This window comes from Haliotis cracherodii, unplaced genomic scaffold, assembly GCF_022045235.1.
Source record: "Haliotis cracherodii isolate W230 unplaced genomic scaffold, xgHalCrac1.p SCAF_14, whole genome shotgun sequence".
Classification (NCBI taxonomy): Eukaryota; Metazoa; Mollusca; class Gastropoda; order Lepetellida; family Haliotidae; genus Haliotis; species Haliotis cracherodii.
The window spans coordinates 1,706,450-1,713,334 of NW_027266269.1; positions in this window are offsets into that span (position 1 = coordinate 1,706,450).

Below are 6,885 nucleotides of genomic sequence, written 5' to 3' on the forward strand. Positions count from 1 at the left end.
GCATATAGCACCGAACATTACACTCTGTGCACGAAGCCTCCTTTCCAAATAAAATTGACAAAACCCTTTTCTTAATTATAACAATGATCAGCTGAAACAGTGAGTCCATTGAACGTTTCTTTAAAAAACAACAGCCTTGAAAAAAAACAATGTTGACCCATGTTAATATATGATGAGCATCGCCCCTATACCAAGCCGCCATGCATATAAACTCAACAACACAACTTACCGTGACACCACTGTTTTAGTATATTTTTCAAACAAGTAAAGTTTGGTTTTCAATATTGTAGTACATGTATGGAATCAAGTCACAAACACGCAACTGCTACAAAAAAGCATGCATTCTATGCAAAAGCTGACTTTTATGCAAGCCCCATGCATTTCACTACCTAAGAATGGGTATTAAAACATATGCATTGTTTAGCATCGTGCTGACACCAACCACTCAGAAAAACAAGAACACTACTCAGTTATTCAGCATAACGAAATTCCACGCATGTCCGAAAATGAGCGTCTGCGAGCCATCGGTATGCTTGAAGCAGTATCGAGTCAACGTGATGTTGCAAGACAATTTAACGTCCACCGAAACACCATTTGGTGTTGATGGCAACGTTGGCAATAGACGATGCAGTCAGAGACCATCCTGGGAGTGACAGGCCACGCGTAACCAATAATCGACAACTGGATTCGAACAGCACACCTACGAAATCGATTCCAGCCAGCAACAGAGACTGCAAGAAGCATCCCTGGCCTTCTACGAACATCTTCTCCATCCGTATGTCGTCGCCTCAGATGCCGGGGATTGATTTTGACAGGAAACCACCGCCAAGCACGTCTACAGTGGTGCAGACAGCGTCTACGCTGGACGGCCATGCAGTGGGGACAAGTTCTATTCACTGACGAGTCTCGTTTTCACCTCAGCCACAGCGATGGACGGATTCGAGTGCACCAAAGTCGAGGTGAACGTTACGTCAATCATTGTGTCATGGAAGAAGATCAGTTCGGGGGCGGCAGCGTTTTGGTATAGGGTGGGATTACAGCAAGACAGAGGGCCCGTTTGATAGTGGTAGAGGGTAATCTCAATGAACAGCGCTACCGCGACGAGATCATCAGCCCTGTTGTACTACCGTTTTTGCGTCGTCATGGCCCAGGCATTACCTTTCAACATGACAACTGCTCGACTTGTTAAGGATTCTCTCCAACAAAACAACGTGAATGTCATCCCCTGGCTGGCTCCCCTGATCTCGCACCAATCGAGCAGATGTGAGATGAGATGGATCGGCGCCTTCGACGTCAACCACGTGTTCCACAGACACTCCACAAAACTTCGAAACATGCTCCAGCAGATATGGACAGATATCCCACAGGACTTTGTGCGACGCTTGGTTCATTCCATGAGACGAAGATGCGTTGCTTGCATCGCAACCAGAGGTGGACACACACGCTATTGATTTGTAAATTGACATTTTGGCACGTTCACGTATTTTCTGAAGTCTGTATGGCAAATTAAATCATTTAAACACTTACAGGAGTCTTTTATCTGTTGCAAACCGAAATTGTTTCAGATTTGGTAAAAAAAACATAACTTTGCATTAAATCTTATTCAATGTCACAGGAAGTTTTCTTGTTTAGTATATGTATTACCAACACACATTTTGATAGAATGAAGATTTCCGGTTTATGAAACAGTCATTACTTTCAACTTCCTATGCATTTTCATTGACAGAGGACCGCCCGCGTCGTTTAATGGATGGAGTTGACGGGAAGAAGGAACTGGGAACTGGGATTCAAACGGAGTAAAGGTCATGCTGTTGTCCTACATATGACAGGGCACTATTACATTTCATGCAAAGAAATAATGCCAACAATCACATTTTGGATGAAATAAGTCACCGGAACCGAAGGAACTGGGTGGCAGGGATTTGGGGTTAACTAAATGCGAGTAAATATGTATCATCCAATGAAGGTCACACTAGACTGCAGAACCTCACCCTCAGGTACACACGTCTCATCATGTGCTACAACGGTTTCACCCACTAGTACAAACGTCTCATCCTACAGTACAGCTATGCCAATCTATGGTGCCAACTCTCTTCCTTGAGCAAATACGCCTCATCCTGGTGAACATGCGTCTGATCCTATGGCCAATCTTCCCATGGCATGTAACACACGATTCATCCTATCTCAACATATAGTTCAAATATATCGAATCATAAAATATACGTCCTTGAAAAGGAACCCTAATCAACCCTTAGTTCAGTCGGTACACCCCATACTACATATATAATTTTATAAAACAACCATATTATTATATTTGAAAAAAAATACATGTCATCAAAAATGTATTATGTTAAATGCCAGCATATATTACAAACGTCATACCGTACGCCTAATGTGTAAAGCGTTCGACCCCGGTTCGATTCCCGACATGGGTACAATGTGTAAAGCCTTTGTCTGGTGCATCTGAGCGGTGCAAAACAGCGTATAGAAACATCTATTAAATAATTATCGTATTAAACATTTTAGGTGAAACATGCAGCACCAGTACATATTTCACCTAGTCTCTTAACAAAATGCCAATCATTCGCAAGCTACTGAACGCATAATACTCAACACATGCTTATATACGAATGAATGTAACATTACAAACATATCTCAACAATTGCACGCATGGTTTCGTTTATAATAAGGAAATATTTAATTTGACTTGAACAAGTGACGTGCTAGGCCGATGTTGATACACTGCCACATCGCACAACAACAACGGATGAAGGATTCTGTTCCCCAAATACACATATCACTAATGAAACATACTTCCGGTATTGTACAAGCTAAACAAACAGTGAAGATACAGGGAAAATAAAATTGCTGTGTTCAATGTAGTTTCTGTTGAATTTAAAGATAGCAAACACACTCAGTTTGAGCTGACCACAAAGATGGTGCGAACATAAAAAAATGATGTGATGCGTGATGTAATCAAATGTATATTCGGGTTCCTTTCGAATAAACGTTCTACATTTCTACAAGACACGTGTAGACGCGTTACAGTAATGCTGCACCGATGTAATGAATATGAGGAAATGCTTCCTTCTGACACAATAAATATTTCATCCATCTCGCTTTTGTGTAGCTTTGAGACTAGTGGCAGATTAGTGTCGGGTGAAACTGGAAACAGTCAACGTGGGGAATTGCATTGGAAATCATTTCACGCTCACACAAGTGCCAGCACACATATATCTTCATATTTTAATGTCTGATCAGTTGAATGATGTGTTATTACAGGGCCTGTTGGCTGGCTGTTATTTTTCAATTCCAGCCCGGACATTTCCACGTGGTTCAGCGTTTTCACAATACATGCAAACAGTGAATGGTAAATATCAAACGTGAACACAGAGAAACTGAATAGCTGGTTTCGCCATTGAAATTAAATGAATGTTGTTGCCAAAGCATATTCTGCTGGTGTGTTATCCCGAGGCTTTAGAACCCGCTTCACGATTTAAAACAGCTATCAGCTCACAATACCTTCTGCTTTTCAATAGGTAGCAGTTTAACTTTTTTAAGTAGGGCTTATGGCTTTCCTTTCAATTACACTTGAAATGCTTGTGCTGCCTGGATGACTCCACATTTATATTATGTACCTGTTTACCAGTATGACACAAATAACTAGTGCACCTGCACATTGCTATAAGCGTAATTGAAAAGAAATGACAGTCAGACATAAGCCAAACTTTAAAAAAGGCATTTTTTTTCCTGTGTGTATAACCTGTTCACAACCTTATGCAAGGCGCAATATAGACAATAGGGTGACGCCGTTTAGTCAATGCAACCATTACTCTGTGCATGTAATACAAGGAACGCTTGAAACAGGAAATATGTCATCGTTATGCATGAACTTTATGTCGAGTGTTGACTATATTTTGAAAGTGTTACCTAAATGTGCTTTTAATGCTCTTTTTGCATTTATAAAACTTTAAATAATTACTTATTGGTTAGTGGAGTGTCAAATGGTTCAATGGATAACCTCAGTTAACGATTCTGGGGTCGTATAGGTGTTCAGTACTTCATGAGAAGTGTTTTCATTGAAAGGGTTGCCTGAATCAGCCATATTTGATCATTTTGAACGGACAACCCTTGTAACAACCGACGTGGTGTTAAGCTTCTGTGACGGATTGCATGGCTCGTTACTCAGGGTTTCATTCACTGGGTACCTCATCTAGATTCAAATATATTAAGGCTGTCGTGGTACATTTGGGGCACTGCTGACAATGTTATCATTCTCCCCGGGAAAAGCTACTTCATTTGAATACTCTGAGTGACACAAATCTTTCAGCTTGACCCACTCCGTTAAAGCCCCCACAGACTACTGTGGCGTGCAAAGACTCACTGAGTGGGTTTGAATTCAAGACTTGACTATGCTCCTTTGTCGTGTCATAGTTTCATAGTTTCACAAACATTTCCTCCTACATTGATTTGACTTGTGGTAACAAAAGGAAATATTTGCGTGAACCGCGTTAAAGTCAAACTACTCACAGAAACAGAACAGTATGCGTGAACGTTTATCGCAGGATATCACAACTCTTTCTGCAAAAGATCATATGATGTTCTCTGAGAAATATGTCTGGCTCTGTAAACGAGTAAACGCAACGTCTACGCACCTCTGGTATGCCACAAACAAGAATGGCGTAACTGGAATTGCCAAACATTTTGTTGTTCTTCGAACACAATATCATCTGTTTGAGACGTTATCTACACTTGTTTAGTGTATATCATTTTAGGTAAGAATATATTCCAATTCCAATAAATTTGCAGATTGTCTTTGTTCAAGAAACACATGTTTCATTGAAAAACTCTCAATCCAATCCATCATAAAGTTCTGAAATTAGATCGTTTTTATATCGTAATTATATCGTTTTCGTTTGTTACGGTTTTTGTATATGATTGTTTCAACCATCGTATGTATCTTTCCAAAATGCATTGTTGATACTGATATGTTAGTGTCCCAAAGGAAAATACATTTGAAGGGAAGACCTGAAAGATGATGATATTTTGGTTGAGAAATATACACGATGATTGAAGTGAGTGAATATAGTTTGTGAGGTCACCAACTTTATACTTTTTTGACTAGGCTTACTATTTTTTAAGTCTGTGCTTCTTTTCCATTCCCTATAACTTTGAAATGTTGTATAATGATTTTATGAAATCGTTTGGGGGATTTTGTAAAGCATTTGAAGTGCACTTATTGTCTCTATTGATGTCAGAGTATGATTCCAGGCATTATTCTTGTTTTATTTTCAAGTATATCGACAAAAGTGAGATGTCAGTCCAATGTTAGATCAGAACATAATGTGAGTGAACTACCTGCCACTGACCCCAGCCATAAGGCTTTAGTTTTGTTAATATAAATTTTAAGCCAGACATCCTATAGAACTTACTATAGATATGATGCACATTGGCCTAAGACGTGCTCAATTCCCCCGGTAACGATACATTTTAAATTTAATTGTATCTCAAATGGAACGACTAAACAACACTGGGATTATAACTAAGTAACATTATTGAGTTGCGTCCCCTACTTCTGATTCTGTCTCTCTGTTTTGTCTGCACAATGCCTCTGCTTGTGGGTTCCTCTAAGGTTGTAAACTTCTAAGTCCCACACCACTTCCTGCATTCCTCCTTTCCGAGGTTGACATGCAATACTATAACTGAAATAGTGTTCACAATACTTGATGTTGTTGAACAATGTTGATTATTAAGGGATCAAGAGAGTATATCTTACAATAAATACATGAGAAGGCATTAATCTGTTTCAGCTTCCAATGTCCGGTTTATAAACCTATGTTGTGAGTAGGTTGAATTGATTATTGCCTTCTTACTTGCCTGTTTAAGATAATGAGATAAAACTGTTCTTTTGATGTATGGTAACTGAACATTCTCACATGGTGTAAAAGGTAGTTGAAATTATGACAAATAGTTAATGTCGTAAGTTCTGAAAGTCCTCGGGGGTCAAGACATCTCTGATCACATATAGCCTTCCTCACACACAATGTAGTCCGAAAAGTAAAGTAAATTAAGCATATGCTGTATCCAGGAAATGCGTTATCAGAGAAATCCAGTATTGATCAGAGAAAAGCACACCTTTCCATTAGCGTAAGAAATAACTGATAAAGTCAAGTGAACGATACCGACATTATCACAAGCAGGTACTTATGGATTACTACGAATTAGTGATGATTCAAGGTGTTTTCAAAACGATGAGCGTATCTGCCCCACAAGTGGCACACATGCGTCAAACAATGTTAATGTACATGCACAATGTACACTATCAGTATTATTTTATATATATAAAATGGAACATGTCAACATAGGGGTATTCCGTACATAACGTTGGACACTGATGCGTCAAACCTGAAAAAAGGTCCTCCACATGTCAACCATAAAACGTTTAAGGCTTTGAATGCCATTAATTAAACATTTAGTGGGCGAGAGCTGCACAACACTATTTGAAATCTTCGTCGACAGAGCATGCTAGATTGCACCTCAAAAGTTGTGACACTGAAGGCTAGAACTGTTGGAATATTGCTCGACATAAGGGGAACGTTGACTATCGTAAAGTTGGTGCAGTTCCTGCTTTACCTGTGTCCTGGTCACTTGATAACCCCATAAGGTCATTAACCCTGTGCGTATGTAAGTTACATGAATGCTATTTTATATTTATAGCAACACGTCTGTATCTACTTGTGAACACAAACAGATGACACTCTACACACAAACTGAAACCTGTGAGAAACAATGACATGGTGCAAACATTTACCAACAACGTATAAATCACATGCATCATACATCAGTCATTTGTTGGACTGGATGTAAAATTGTCTCGTCATCCTA